The sequence below is a fragment of the Marmota monax genome, unplaced genomic scaffold (assembly GCF_021218885.2).
Source record: "Marmota monax isolate L192 unplaced genomic scaffold, Marmota_monax_Labrador192_F-V1.1 WCK01_AAM20220418_F8-fsc00025, whole genome shotgun sequence".
NCBI lineage: Eukaryota > Metazoa > Chordata > Mammalia > Rodentia > Sciuridae > Marmota > Marmota monax.
In genome coordinates this window covers 11939596-11955210 of record NW_026691950.1, presented here as the reverse complement: position 1 = coordinate 11955210, position 15615 = coordinate 11939596, and positions in this window count along the sequence as shown.

Sequence of the window (15615 nt, the reverse complement as noted above, 5' to 3'; positions counted from 1 at the left end):
GCCATTTTTTTTTTCATATTGATGACTGCCATTGATTGATTGATTGATTGATTTCATAAGTATTTCATGAGGTCCCACTGGGTGCTTGGTCCTGTTCTAGATGCTAAGAACATCATATAAAGATGAAATAGACCCAGCCCCTGTTCTCATAGACCTTACAGTCTACTGGGGAATGCCACAGAAGCAAATGGGCGATCACGATTCAGCATAAGGAATGGGCAACATGGGCAAGAGTGGGTGCTCTGGGACGATCACAAATGAGGCACCTAACTTCCTCTGGCAAGGAGGCTGGGTGAGGAGGGGAGGCAACTGAGAAAGCTTCCTGGAAGAAGTGGCCTGAACAGAAGTGGGAGTCCAGCCTGTAAAGGGTTCAGTCACGACTTTTATAAGAGATACTAGATTCTTAAAACCACAACTTGTCACCTCTGAATGAATACATCTGTCTTCTATTTTGAGTGCTGCTTCTAAACAAATTCCCTGTAATTAAACAACATCTCCATCCAGTACTGGAATGGAGGCAGGCAGCTGTGTGCTCTGTCCCATCCTGCTGTTGGCAGGGTCTGGAGTGCCTTTCTGTTAACAGAGGGAGGTGGTGCTAACCCCCCCTGAGGGACCCATTTATGAATGGTACTTGGATGTGAAAGTGAGCCTGGCCTTAGAGTGGGGCAGAGTTACAAACCAGGATGAGGGAACTGTCCCAACAGCTGACCAAGGGGAAGCAGAAGAGGTTGGGGGCCAGTGATTTGGATAAGTGTCCCCCAAAGGCCGAGGTGTTAGGGGCTTAGTCCTAAGCTTGGAGCTATGAGAGGTAGTGGAGCCTTTAAGAGGTGGAGCCTAGTGGGAGGTCTTCAGGTCATTGGAGGCAAGTCCTTGAAGGGGATATTGACTCTATCCTCTTCCTCTTCCTCCTTCTTTTGTGTTCAGGCCATGAGGTGAACACTGCTGCCATGATGTGCTTCGTTACCACCCAAAGGCAAAGGGAGCAAGTGGTCATGAACTAAAAACTGTGAGCCAAAATAAACCTTTTCTCCTTATAAGCTGGTTATCTCAGGTATTTTTTATAGTAACAGAAAGCTGACGAGCACAGAGTTCAGAGACAGGGGCAGGACATATCTGGCCTGCTTAGCAGTGGGTGACAAGAAAATCTGGAGGCCTTCAGGGCCCTGGGTTATGGGGGTTGCAGTGCGTGGGGATTCTGGCACAGCAGCAGTAGGAGACAGGGTCAAGTAGGACTTGAAGGCACTAACTTTGGGCATCAAGAGCACATCTCTGATCTCTGAAAGGGCTAGGAGAGGGGCTGCTACATGCTCTGCACAAAGGTACCTGGCCTCAAGGTAGGATGGGGGCTGGATTTCTCTGCCAGAGGGGGCACTTCTCTCTAACGTGTACAGAGATATCATGTGGGCTAGCAGAGCCCTACAAAGATCAGGTCAATGACTTACAGGACAAAAAAGAGACTATTCCAGAAAGGAATAAGGTATAGATAAGGATGGGGTAAGAAGGAAGAAGGCATTAACCCAGACCCTGGGACCCAAGTACAGAATCATACTTGATTGTTTGGTTATTTAATTCCAGGCACCTAGAACAGGGCCTGGCAAAGAGTCCCATAAATATTTGTTGAATGAATGAATGAATGAATGAATGAGTAGCCAGATTGGCATTAAGAGGCCGGGACTGGGAATGAGGGCACTCGCAGATGGTGGCGAAGTTGTCCCATCTGCCACAGGCAGAAAGCCAAGCAAGCATTACCCCTCCTAGCTCTGTTTTCAGCCAGGGGAGCCAGCACAGAGCAAGGTTGGTTACCCTGGCTCTGCCCATCGTGACAGTGGGACAGGCCTGAGGTTGGACTTCCTGTCCTGGAGATTGACCCTGAAGAAGTGGGCCATGTTTGATGGAATACAGGCTTTGGAATGAGAAGGAACTATTGCCACACCTGGCCCCCTAGCTGAGTCCTCGGACCACTTGACTGCTCTGCTCTGTTTATCTTTTTATCCAGGGAACTTGAATACTAGGGCACAGTGGCTCAGATCCTTGGCTCTGCATTTAAATTTGAACTTAAATTTGAACTCCATCGCCGCCCAGCTAGCTCATTCTGTGCACCTCAGCTTCCTCATTTGTAGAAAGGAAATCATGAAAGTATTTCCCTCATGGGGTCATCCTGACCGTTAAATGAGTCAGCACACACAAATCACTTAGAACAAAGCCCCACGCTGCCATCATGGTTGCCCACGGGCAGAGCCCTACAAAGATCAGGTCAATGACTTACGGGACCAAAAAAAAAAAAAAAAGACTGTTCTAGAAAGGAGTAAGGTATAGATAGATAAGGATGGGGCAAGAAAGAAGAAGGCATGAACCCAGACACCGGGAACCCAAGTATAAAATCATATCTTTTTTTTTTTTTTTTATAACTGATTTCTAATTTCCTTACATTATAATCTGATAGAATGCAAGGTAGTATCTCTATTTCTTTGTATTTGCTAAGACTTGCTTTTGAGGCATAACATATGCTCTATTTTAGAAAAAGATCCCTGTGCTACTGAGAAATAAAGTGTATTCTCTATTGATGGATGAAATATTCTATATATGTCTGTTTAGTCTAAATTATTGATTGTATTATTAAGTTCTATAGTTTGTTTAGTTTTTGTTTGGAAGATCTATCCAGGGGGTGGGAGAGGTGTGTTAAAGTCACCCAGTATTATTGTATTGTGACCTATTTGATTCTTGGAGTTGAGAAATGTTTGCTTGATGTATGTAGATGCTCCATTGTTTGGGGCAGAAATGTTTATGATATGTGTTATTGATGTATGATTCTCTTAAACAGTATAAAATGTCCTTCTTTATCCCTTCTGATTACCTTTGGCTTGAAGTTCAGTTTATCTGATATGAGGATGGAAATCCCTGCTTGTTTACATAGTCCATTCTTTCATTCTTTCATCTTCAGTCTGTGGATGTCTTTTCTTATGAGATGAGTCTCTTGAAGGCAGCATATTGTTGGGTCTTTGTTAAAATCTAATCTTGTAGTCTGTGTCTTTTTATTGATGAGCTTAGGCCATTAACATCCAAGGATATTATTGAAATATGGTTTGTATTCCCGGTAATTTTGTTTTATTTTTGATTTTGAACTTGACTTGGTTTCTCTTTAGATTAGCTTTGACTTTAGTGTAATTCCTTCCTTTGCTGATTATCATTGTTGTTTTTCAATTCCTCCTCATGGAATATTTTGTTGAGAATTGTTCTATAGTGCAGGCTTTCTTATTGTAAATTCTTTTAATTTTTTGTTTATAATGGGAGGTTTTTATTTTTTCAGCAAATCTGAAGTTTAATTTTGCTGGATATAAGATTCTTGGTATCCATTTTCTTTTAGAGCTTGGTATATGTCATTCTAGGACCTCCTAGCTTTGGGAATCTGGGTTGAGAAATCTGCTGAGATCCAAATGGGTTTTTTCCCCCTATATATAATCTGAAACTTTTCTCTTGAGACCTTTAAAATTCTATCTTCATGTTGTATGGAAGGCATTTTCATTATACTGTGTCTTGGTGTAGATCTGTTATAATTTTGTACATTTGGTATCCTGTAAGACTCTTATATTTGATTTTCTAATTCATTCTTCAGGGTTGGGAAATGTTCTGATATTATTTCACTGAAAAAATTGTACATTCCTTTGGCTTATGTCTCTGTACCTTCCTCTATCCCAGAAAATCTGAAATTTGGTCTTTTCATGTTATCTCAATGTTCTTGGAGGTTCTGCTCATGGTTTCTTACCATCTTCATTATGTGGTCAACTTTATTTTTAGGATTATATATTTTGTCTTCATTGAGTGAGGTTCTGTGTTCCAAGTGATCTAGTCTGTTGGTGATGCTTTCTATTGAATTTTTAATTTGGTTTATTGTTTAATTCATTTCAAGATTTTCTGTTTGTTTTTTTTTCAGAATCTCTTTCTTGAAGTAATCTTTTGCTATCCATATTTGCTCTCTTATCTCTTTACAGAAGTGATCTTTTGTTTCTTGTATTTGCTTGCTTATATAATTCTTTACTTTGCAAATCATTTTAACTATGTACATTCTGAACTCATTCTCTGATATTTATTTTACTGCTGTCAATGCATTCTATTTTTGTAGTATCTTGGTTTGTTTGGGGCACTTTCTTCCCTTGCGTTTTCTTTTCTTTTTTTTTTTTTTTTTAATTTTTTATTGTTGGCTGTTCAAAACATTACATAGTTCTTGATATATCATATTTCACAATTTGATTCAAGTGGGTTATGAGCTCCCATTTTTACCCCATATACAGATTGCAGAATCACATCAGTTACACATCCATTGATTTACATATTGCCATACTAGTGTCTGTTGTATTCTGCTGCCTTTCCTATCCTCTACTATCCCCCCTCCCCTCCCCTCCCCTCCCCTCCCCTCTTCTCTCTCTGCTCCCTCTACTGACATTCGTTTGTCCCCCTTATATTATTTTTCCCCTTCCCCTCACTTCCTCTTGTATGTACTTTTGTATAACTCTGAGGGTCTCCTTCCATTTCCATGCATTTTCCCTTCTCTCTCCCTTTCCCTCCCACCTCTCATCCCTGTTTAATGTTAATCTTCTTCTCCTGCTCTTCGACCCTACTCTGTTCTTAGTTACTCTCCTTATATCAAAGAAGACATTTGGCATTTGTTTTTTAGGGATTGGCTAGCTTCACTTAGCATAATCTGCTCTAATGCCATCCATTTCCCTGTAAATTCTATGATTTTGTCATTTTTTAATGCAGAGTAATACTCCATTGTGTATAAATGCCACATTTTTTTTATCCATTCATCCATTGAAGGGCATCTAGGTTGGTTCCACAGTCCAGCTATTGTGAATTGTGCTGCTATGAACATAGATGTAGCAGTGTCCCTGTAGCATGCTCTTTTTAGGTCTTTAGGGAATAGACCGAGAAGGGGAATAGCTGGGTCAAATGGTGGCTCCATTCCCAGCTTTCCAAGAAATCTCCATACTGCTTTCCAAATTGGCTGCACCCATTTGCAGTCCCACCAGCAATGTACAAGTGTACCCTTTTCCCCACATCCTCGCCAGCACTTGTTGTTGTTTGACTTCATAATGGCTGCCAATCTAACTGGAGTGAGATGGTATCTTAGGGTGGTTTTGATTTGCATTTCTCTGACTGCTAGAGATGGTGAGCATTTTTTCATGTACTTGTTGATTGATTGTATGTCCTCCTCTGAGAAGTGTCTGTTCAGGTCCTTGGCCCATTTGTTGATTGGGTTGTTTGTTCTCTTATTGTCTAATTTTTTGAGTTCTTTGTATACTCTGGATATTAGGGCTCTATCTGAAGTGTGAGGAGTAAAGATTTGTTCCCAGGATGTAGGCTCTCTATTTACCTCTCTTATTGTATCTTTTGCTGAGAAAAAACTTTTTAGTTTGAGTAAGTCCCATTTGTTGATTCTAGTTATTAACTTTTGTGCTATGGGTGTCCTATTGAGGAATTTGGAGCCCGACCCCACAGTATGTAGATCGTAGCCAACTTTTTCTTCTATCAGACGGCGTGTCTCTGATTTGATATCAAGCTCCTTGATCCATTTTGAATTAACTTTTGTGCATGGCGAGAGAAAGGGATTCAGTTTCATTTTGTTGCATATGGATTTCCAGTTTTCCCAGCACCATTTGTTGAAGATGCTATCCTTCCTCCATTGCATGCTTTTAGCCCCTTTATCAAATATAAGGTAGTTGTAGTTTTGTGGATTGGTTTCTGTGTCCTCTATTCTGTACCATTGGTCCACCCGCCTGTTTTGGTACCAGTACCATGCTGTTTTTGTTACTATTGCTCTGTAGTATAGTTTGAAGTCTGGTATCGCTATACCGCCTGATTCACCCTTCCTGCTTAGCATTGTTTTTGCTATTCTGGGTCTTTTGTTTTTCCATATGAATTTCATGATTGCTTTCTCTATTTCTACAAGAAATGCCGTTGGGATTTTGATTGGCATTGCATTAAACCTGTAGAGAACTTTTGGTAATATTGCCATTTTGATGATGTTAGTTCTGCCTATCCATGAACAGGGTATATTTTTCCATCTTCTAAGATCTTCTTCTATTTCTCTCTTTAGGGTTCTGTAGTTTTCATTGTATAAGTCTTTCACCTCTTTTGTTAGGTTGATTCCCAAGTATTTTATTTTTTTTGAAGATATTGTGAATGGAGTGGTTGTCCTCATTTCCATTTCAGAGGATTTGTCGCTGATATACAGGAATGCCTTTGATTTATGCGTGTTGATTTTATATCCTGCCACTTTGCTGAATTCAACGTTAGAAGAGGTAATAGCTGCAGCAGATGGAATGTCAGATAAAGAATTCAGGATATACATGCTTCAGATGATCTGGAGTCTCAAGGAAGACATCAGACAGCAAAATCAGACAATGAAAGATCACTTCAACAATGAATTACATAAACAAATCCAAGAAGCAAAAGATCAACTACACAGGGAAATAGAGGTTATAAAAAACAAACAAACAGAAATCCTAGAAATGCAGGAAGCAATAAGCCAACTTAAAAACTCAATTGAGAATACTACCAGCAGAGTAGAACACTTAGAAGACAGAACATCAGACAATGAAGATAAAGTATTTCAACTTGAAAAGAACATAGACAGCTCAGCAAGACTGTTAAGAAACCATGAGCAGAACATCCAAGAAATATGGGATAACATCAAGAGACCAAATTTAAGAGTCATTGGGATACAGGAAGGGACAGAGTTTCAAACCAAAGGATTGAGCAATCTATTCAATGAAATAATACGAGAAAACTTCCCAGACTTGAAGAATGAGACAGAACCCCAAATCCTAGAAGCCTACAGGACGCCGAATGTGCAAAATCATAAGAGACCCACACCTAGACACATTATAATGAAGATGCCCAACATACAGAATAAGGAGAGAATTTTAAAAGCTACAAGAGAAAGGAAGCAGATCACATTTAGGGGTAAGCCAATCAGGATAACAGCTGATCTTTCAACACAGACTCTGAAAGCTAGAAGATCCTGGAATAACATATTTCAAACACTGAAAGAAAATGGGTTCCAACCAAGAATTGTGTTTCCAGCGAAATTAAGCTTCAGGATGGAAGATGAAATTAAAACCTTCCACGATAAACAAAAGTTAAAAGAATTTGCAGCTAGAAAACCATCTCTTCAAAACATCCTTGGCAAAACATTACAGGAAGAGGAAATGGAAAATAACAATGAAAACCAACAGTGGGAGGTAGGACACTAAAGGGGGGAAAATAATCAAAGAGGAAAACAAACCATGTTTAGTAACATAAATAAACAAATATGGCTGGAAGAACAACCCATATCTCAATAATAACCCTAAATGTTAATGGCTTAAACTCACCAATCAAGAGACACAGGCTAGTAGAATGGGTCACAAAACAAGACCCAACAATATGCTGCCTACAGGAGACGCATTTGATAGGAAAAGACATACATAGGCTGAAGGTGAAAGGTTGGGAAAAATCATATCACTCATATGGACTTCGGAAACAAGCAGGAGTATCCATACTCATATCAAATAAAATAGATTTCAAGCCAAAGTTAATCAAAAGGGATAAAGAGGGATACTACATACTGCTCAAGGGAACCATACACCAACAAGACATAACAATCATAAATATATATGCCCCAAACAATGGTGCAGCTATGTTCATCAAACAAACTCTTCTCAAGTTCAAGAGTCTAATAGACCACCATACAATAATCATGGGAGACTTCAACACACCTCTATCACCACTGGACAGATCTTCCAAACAAAAGTTGAATAAGGAAACTATAGAACTCAATAACACAATTAATAACCTAGACTTAATTGACATATATAGAGTATACCACCCAACATCAAGCAGTTACACTTTTTTCTCAGCAGCACATGGATCCTTCTCAAAAATAGATCATATATTATGTCACAGGGAAACTCTTAGACAATATAAAGGAGTAGAGATAATACCATGCATCCTATCTGATCATAATGGAATGGAACTGAAAATCAACGATAAAAGAAGGAAGGGAAAAGAATACATCACTTGGAGAATGAACAATAGGCTACTGAATGATCAATGGGTTATAGAAGACATCAAGGAAGAAATTAAAAAATTCTTAGAGATTAATGAAAACACAGACACAACATATCGGAATCTATGGGACACATTGAAAGCAGTTCTAAGAGGAAAATTCATTGCTTGGAGTTCATTCCTTAAAAAAAGAAAAAACCAAGAAATAAATGATCTCATACTTCATCTCAAAATCCTAGAAAAAGAAGAGCAAAACAACAGCAAAAGAAGTAGAAGGCAAGAAATAATTAAAATCAGAGCGGAAATTAATGAAATCAAAACAAAAGAAACAATTGAAAAAATTGACAAAACTAAAAGTTGGTTCTTTGAAAAAATAAACAAAATCGACAGACCCTTAGCCATGCTAGCGAAGAGAAGAAGAGAGAGAACTCAAATTACTAACATACGGGATGAAAGAGGCAATATCACAACAGACACTTCAGAAATACAGAAGATAATCAAAAATTATTTTGAATCCTTATACTCCAATAAATTAGAAGATAGTGAAGGCATAGATAAATTTCTTAAGTCATATGATCTGCCCAGATTGAGTCAGGAGGATATAGACAACCTAAACAGACCAATATCAATTGAGGAAATAGAAGAAACCATCAAAAGACTACCAACTAAGAAAAGCCCAGGACCAGATGGGTATACAGCAGAGTTTTACAAAACCTTTAAAGAGGAACTAATACCAATACTTTTCAAGCTACTTCGGGAAATAGAAAAAGAGGGAGAACTTCCAAATTCATTCTACGAGGCCAACATCACCCTGATACCTAAACCAGACAAAGACACTTCAAAGAAAGAAAACTACAGACCAATATCTCTAATGAACCTAGATGCAAAAATCCTCAATAAAATTCTGGCCACTCGGATACAAAAACTTATCAAAAAAATTGTGCACCATGATCAAGTAGGATTCATCCCTGGGATGCAAGGCTGGTTCAATATACGGAAATCAATAAATGTTATTCACCACATCAATAGACTTAAAAATAAGAATCATATGATCATCTCGATAGATGCGGAAAAAGCATTTGACAAAGTACAGCATCCCTTTATGTTCAAAACTCTAGAAAAACTAGGGATAACAGGAACATACCTCAATATTGTAAAAGCAATCTATGCTAAGCCTCAGGCTAGCATCATTCTGAATGGAGAAAAATTGAAGGCATTCCCTCTAAAATCTGGAACAAGACAGGGATGCCCTCTCTCTCCACTTCTCTTCAACATAGTTCTCGAAACACTGGCCAGAGCAATTAGACAGACGAAAGAAATTAAAGGCATCAAAATAGGAAAAGAAGAACTTAAATTATCACTATTTGCAGATGACATGATTCTATACCTAGCAGACCCAAAAGGCTCTACAAAGAAACTATTAGAGCTAATAAATAAAATCATATCTTAATTCCCAGCCCTTAATTCTCCTAGCCCTTCCAGAGATTAGAGATGTGCTCTTGATGCCCAGAGTTAGGGCCTTCAAGTCCTTCCTGACCCTGACTCCCACTGCTGGGCCACGATCCCCATGCAAGGGCAGCTGAGAAAATGAGCACACACACACCACTTTCGTCTAGTTACCCTCCTCTGGGAACTCACCAGAAGATTCCAGGGACCTGCCTTGTCTTCATCCTAAACCAGGGCTTTTGTCCAAGGCAGCTGGTAGGTGAAGTTCAAGGTGCTTATTTTTCCCTTTCTTCTTCCCTTCCAGGATCCCCTGTTGCCTGGGCAGTGGATCTGAAGTCAGATTTTGCTCTGTGGTCCATCTTCCAGGAGATGAAGCTGACATTTTTGGATTCTTGTGGGCAAGTTGTAAATTCCCACCTGTTCATGAGGCATGGGTAGCACAGGTGTTATTCTTCCCTATTTTCAGGTAGGCACTTGTGGGTAAGAGAATTATGAGGTCACTCCACCAGGGCAGGACCCTCCCATCCTGTTGGTGGCTGTACGTATGTGCCCGGCACAGGAGAGCTGCTCATATTGGGTAAGGAGGACAGATTGGATAAATGTTACTCAGGAGAATTGGATCTGAAATTTTCATCCAAATCTCCTTGACCCTATCCTCTCTTTTTTAGATTATGCTATATTTTAGACTGAAGGAATCTGAGTTTTGAGTGGGTTTGCTTTTGAATTTTTTTTTTCATTTTAAAAAATTATGGTTTAAAAAAACCCACAAAATAAAATTTACCATTACAACCATTTTTACATGTTTGCTTCTGTTTTGTTAAGACTGTTCAGGTTGTTGGGAATGACAGTGATCCAAGTTTTTAAAGTTAAAGTTTAAGAACATGACACAACTTATACCTATTGTCCAACAGCTCATGAAAATGTTGAGTTGTTGACATTTGAAATCCCTTGTTGGGGTGGAGCTGTTTTCCCTTCTACTGAAGTTTAATAGGTAAAAAGGCTAAACAGTAAGGTCTGTCTCATGTTTAAAAACATCAAGGAAAGAAAGCAGAAAGATTTCATTCTGTATTTTGGTTTTGCAGACGGAGGACCATATGTTTACAAAACAGAGCGTCCGATCTAAACTTCGCTGTGCAGGAGGAACTAAATAGGAAGTCTGGTGGAATCTTTCCAAATTCTGCACATCAAGGAAAACACTCCCGCTGTTCCCTTTTAGTGAAAGAAAACAATCTGAGCATATTTTGGTCGTTTTATTTTCTATTTCTAATGTTTTCTAGATGATATAAAGGATTTCCCTTTTTCTGGTTTTTAGAAATTCTTAACCTGATTACCAAAGAAAAATATGCACATTACAAAAAGATTCAAGCATTTAACATACGTGTGATTAAGGAAATCAAAGGACCTTTAATCTGACCAATAGAGATAACCATTGTTGCATGTTCTTCTAGAACTTTCCCTTGAAAATCTAATACAAAAAATGCATAATTATATTTCATATGAAATTTAATACACATTCTCCTAGATATCTCCCCTGAAAATACTAACACACAAAGACATACCTTATATTTCATATATAATTTGGCAATATGGGTTCAGACTTTTTCTCTTAATGTTACATACCATCTACTTTGCAGTAAAGGGTGATTATATAGCATAATCACCTTGCAACTTGCATTTCTCACCTAAATGTCTTGGACATCTTTCCATGCCCAATGTATGGAGCTTTTGAGTATCAAAATAGCCTTGCATTGTTTGTACCATAGCATATCTATCAGAGCCCATGCTGGGAGACAGTGAGCTGTTCCCAGGATTTTGCTCATCCCCAGGACCTGCAGTAAGCACAGAGGCTGCACCAACGGATGCCCCTCTCCTGAGCTCTGTGCTCCCTCACCATCACCCTGATGCCCTCGAGCAGACTCCTGAGCCCTCCCACTCTCACCTCTCCAAGGAGGATAAGAATTCTTGCCAGCTTCTTCCCTCAGGGCTGTTGTGAGGACTAATGAGATCATATTCGCTGAGCACTTTGTGTTCCCTCAATAACTGGTGATACATAAATATAAAATGTTTTCAGTTCCAACAGAGATTTTGGATTCCTTTCAGGAAGAAACGAGGGCCCATCTAAAGTGCATGTGTTGGTATAAATACCTAACAGCTTGTCCTTTGTGTTCTAAAAGTCAGTGCTCAGAGTGGGGAGCTCAGCCAGGTCACCATGTTTGCAGGGGTCAGGCACAGGTAACTTCCTGCCTCTGGGGGCTGAGTGGCAGAGGAACAAGAGGCCCCTAGCGGAGGGGCTTCCCCTGGAAATGGTATCATTTGCCCATGACTTCTTCCCCACAGAAAGACAAAGAACTTCAAAGGATGACAACCAGCACACAAAGGCGCTCCCTCCAGGTCAGGTTCCGATGGAAGCACTTGACTTTGTGAAGCTGCCTCATCCTCTGGATAATACCTAGGCAGATGCTGTCATGGGCCCATTTTAAAGATGGGAAAACTGAATGGAGGTAACACCAGGGGATCCTCCCCACGTCCCTTCAGCCCATACTATGTCAGCCCAAGTCCCACTGCCACCATCTCTTTGCCTGAGAGCTGACCCTGTGTGGCAGGCTGGGCATGCGTGGGGACTTCTCTCCTGGGGAAGCAGCGCTCACCTGATGACTAACTGGTGTATAACTTCCCTAGCTTCCTCACGATGTGTGACAACTCAGAGACATGTCTTACGTGTGTCCCCAAATTTCCCTTGAATGTCTTATCCTCCAGCTTCCCAGGACAGCAGCTTGCTCGGTGATGTACCCCCGTCTGGCCTGCCCCTTTCCTGTCCCACTTTCCCACTCCCCTAGGCCTATTTCCTGGAATCACCTCCATACAAGCTCCTTGCACTCCAAGGGTTGTTTCAGGGCCTGCTTCTGGGCAAAACTAAGATGCTGAATCACGTGCCCAAGGTCACGCAGCCCCCTGGATTCCAACCCAGGGGACTAGCTGTGGAATCTGTGATCCTTCCTCACTACATCACACAGTCTCTCAACTTCAAACCGAGTGTACAGCCTGCCTGCTTTAGGGGCATTCCACCACAGAGGGATTTCTAAGGCCCTTGATCTCTCTCCTTCAATCAGTACTACAGTGGCTACCATTTATCCAGTGACTTTTACTTGCCAGCCTTGTGTTTAGGGTGTAGCTGGTGTTGCCTTGTTCAAATAGTCACAACAAACCTACAAGAGACAGCACTCTGACTTATTCTGTTTTATAGAGGGTGTAACTGAGACTCAGAGGATCTAAGTGACTTCCTCAAGGTCCCATGGAAACAGAGCCAGGACTTGTGCACAAATCTTTCTGGATCTCGTGTCCTATAATGCATACCATAATGGACAATGGAGTGCTAGACGCACTCATGGCCTAGTTTTAGTTTCCTGTTGCCGCTCTAGTAAATTGCTATGAGCTTAGGGGCTTAAACAATGCAGATTTACTATCTAACAGATCTGTATGTCAGAAATCTGACACAGATCTTTCTGGGCTAAAACTCAAGATGTTGGCAGAGTTTTCTTCCTTTCTAGGAACCCTAAAAAAGAAGAATCTGTCTTCTTTGCTCTCCCCTCCTAGAGACTGCCCACATTGCATCTTCCAAGCCAGTAAGATGAATGGCCTTGACCTTCTTTGATTGTAACAGCTCTGAGTATGATACGGAAAGGTTCTCATGTGCTTCAACAGGCCCCATCCAAAAAACTCAGGACAAGCTCTCTCCCTCAAGGTCCATCATTTTAACCTCATCTGCAAAGTCCCTTTTGCTGTGCGAGGTAACATCCTCACAGGTGTGTAAGTCGGCTGTCCGTCACTGTAACAAACACCTGGGCTCATCAACTTGTAAAGAGAAAAGACTTATTTGGGCTCTTGGTTTCAGAGGCTGCAGTCCATGATGGGTTCACTCTGCTGCTTTGAGCTTGTGGCTGCCCACAATGGCACCAGCACGTGGAGGAGCAGGGCCACTCACCTCGTGGCTGGAATGCAAAGGAGAGAGAGAAGAAGAGCTGGGCTTCCGGAGTCCCCTTCAAGGGTACACCCCCAGTGACCGGAAGACCTCCTACTAGACCCCAGCTTCTAAAGGTTCCACCATCTCCCAGTGGCACCACATGCTGGGGACAAATCTTTTAACATATGGGCCCTTGGGGACTATTTCAGATCCAAACCATAGCAAGAGCTTCCAGGGACCTGGATGTAGACATCTTTGTGAGAGAGGGAGGGGCGCTATTCTGCACAGTGGAAAGTCCTGTTCCATCCGGGGATGTGAGGAGGTAAGCTGAGTTTAATAAAGAAGACAGCCATGTCTGTGTGTCAGAGCAGACAACATATCCCTTGTACAATAATAACAGAGTCTTCCCTGGTTTATAACTAGTGCTAGGCTGAGCCAGTTGTGGACACAAGGAATCCCTGGAAAATATTGAGAAGACCAGATGAAGAAAAATCTAGACACGATATCAATCTGGGACAGAGAGATTTGTGTGGGAATGTTTAGCCTCTTGTAGAAGGGAAGTTGAAAGGAGGTCTTTTGATCAATATGGTGGCTTGCCTGCAAGCTATAGGATATCTGACTAATAGTGGCTGAGTTAAAAAGGAACTTAATAATAAGAATGTCTAGAGGTAGATGTTCCAGGGCCATTTATTACTTCAAGCAGAACTTCAAGGACCCAAGCTCTTTCTCTCTTTAGCTCTGCCATCCCCAGTGGAAGGCTCCTGGTCACAAGATGGTGGCCTAAGTGCTATCACTTATTCATACCAGAATAGCCCGAGAAGAAAGGAAGGAAGTTCTGTTATAGGAATGAGCTTCCTCTTTATAGTCCTCTTTCTTATCAAGGAGGAAGGCCTTCTCAGAAGTCTCCTTGAGTCTTTTTCCTCTCATGTCAGGCCAGATGCCCACAACTAAATCAATCACTGGCAGAAAGGAAGGAGATGGCCGTGACTGCCTCAGGTCAATTGTGAGTCATCTCTTGGGGCTAGATACATGGCCACTTGGACAACACAGGAGTCCTATTAACAGAAAGGACAGGGGCGATGACCCTTATCCCAAGGCCTGAGAAGCCAGCAGTCTCTCTCATCACCTAGAAACGTCACCTGGGTTACTCTACTCAGGTGGACAGGAGCACGTTACCCCTGGGGCATTTTCTTCACCCTGAGCCAAAAGCTCCGCCCAGGACAGGCTATCCATCAGAGCCCCGGCAATCCGCTTGTCACCCCCTTTTCTTTCTTTCAGTGGGGGCTTGGCATTTACTAGCTGTGTGATCTCGGGCAAGTTACTTAGGCTCTTTAAAAGGTCTATATTTTCATTGCAATATCTAGCTTCCAAAGTTGTGTTGAGTTCAATTGATATAATAGGTGAGAAAGTCATTAGCACACACATCTGAAATGTGAAATAAATGTTACTTAAATAGTAACATTTAAATAGGGAGTTGTGTATGCAGATGACCCGGCTCTTAATGCCCATGAGTAAGAGCACCTGGAAATATTTTAAAGGCCAGCAGAGTCCACACAGTGAGCTGACAGTGTGTTGTGAATTCTCTCTATTGTGTGGGCTCCCTGTCTCGGATGCCAATCGGAATCTCTTAGGTTCATTAAAGAGAATCTACTTGTGCTTCCTGGGTTTGCCTTTATTTTAACAAGTCATTAGGACTGGCAGATCGCAGGACCAAGTCACAACTAACCAAGGCCACGGGCAACAAAAGGAGAGGGGTACCTATGGGCCACTGGCACTTGCTCAGAGACTATGCAGCCTCAACTTGAGGTTGACACAGATTCAACTCACCACCTGGGGATGGGCCCCTGAGCGAGTGCTTCACCTCAACCCAGGTGACCTTGTCCAAGAGGCCAGAGACTCTTACCTTCTTTCCTACCTCAGTTCAGGACTTGCTGCCAAGAGAGAATTGGGTGGCTTCATCCATCTGCAGGAAGAAGACAAGGAAAGAGTCAAGAGTCAGGAGAATGGCTGCTAGTTGGCATTTATCCTTTATTTATGTATTTATTTTAATGTCGCTAGAGATCATACCAAACTAACCTGTATTTGTTATTGGTCAAGGTGATATTTCACTTCTATTATGTATGCCTCCACGCTCTGTGTCCTCTCTAACCAGGAATCTCAAG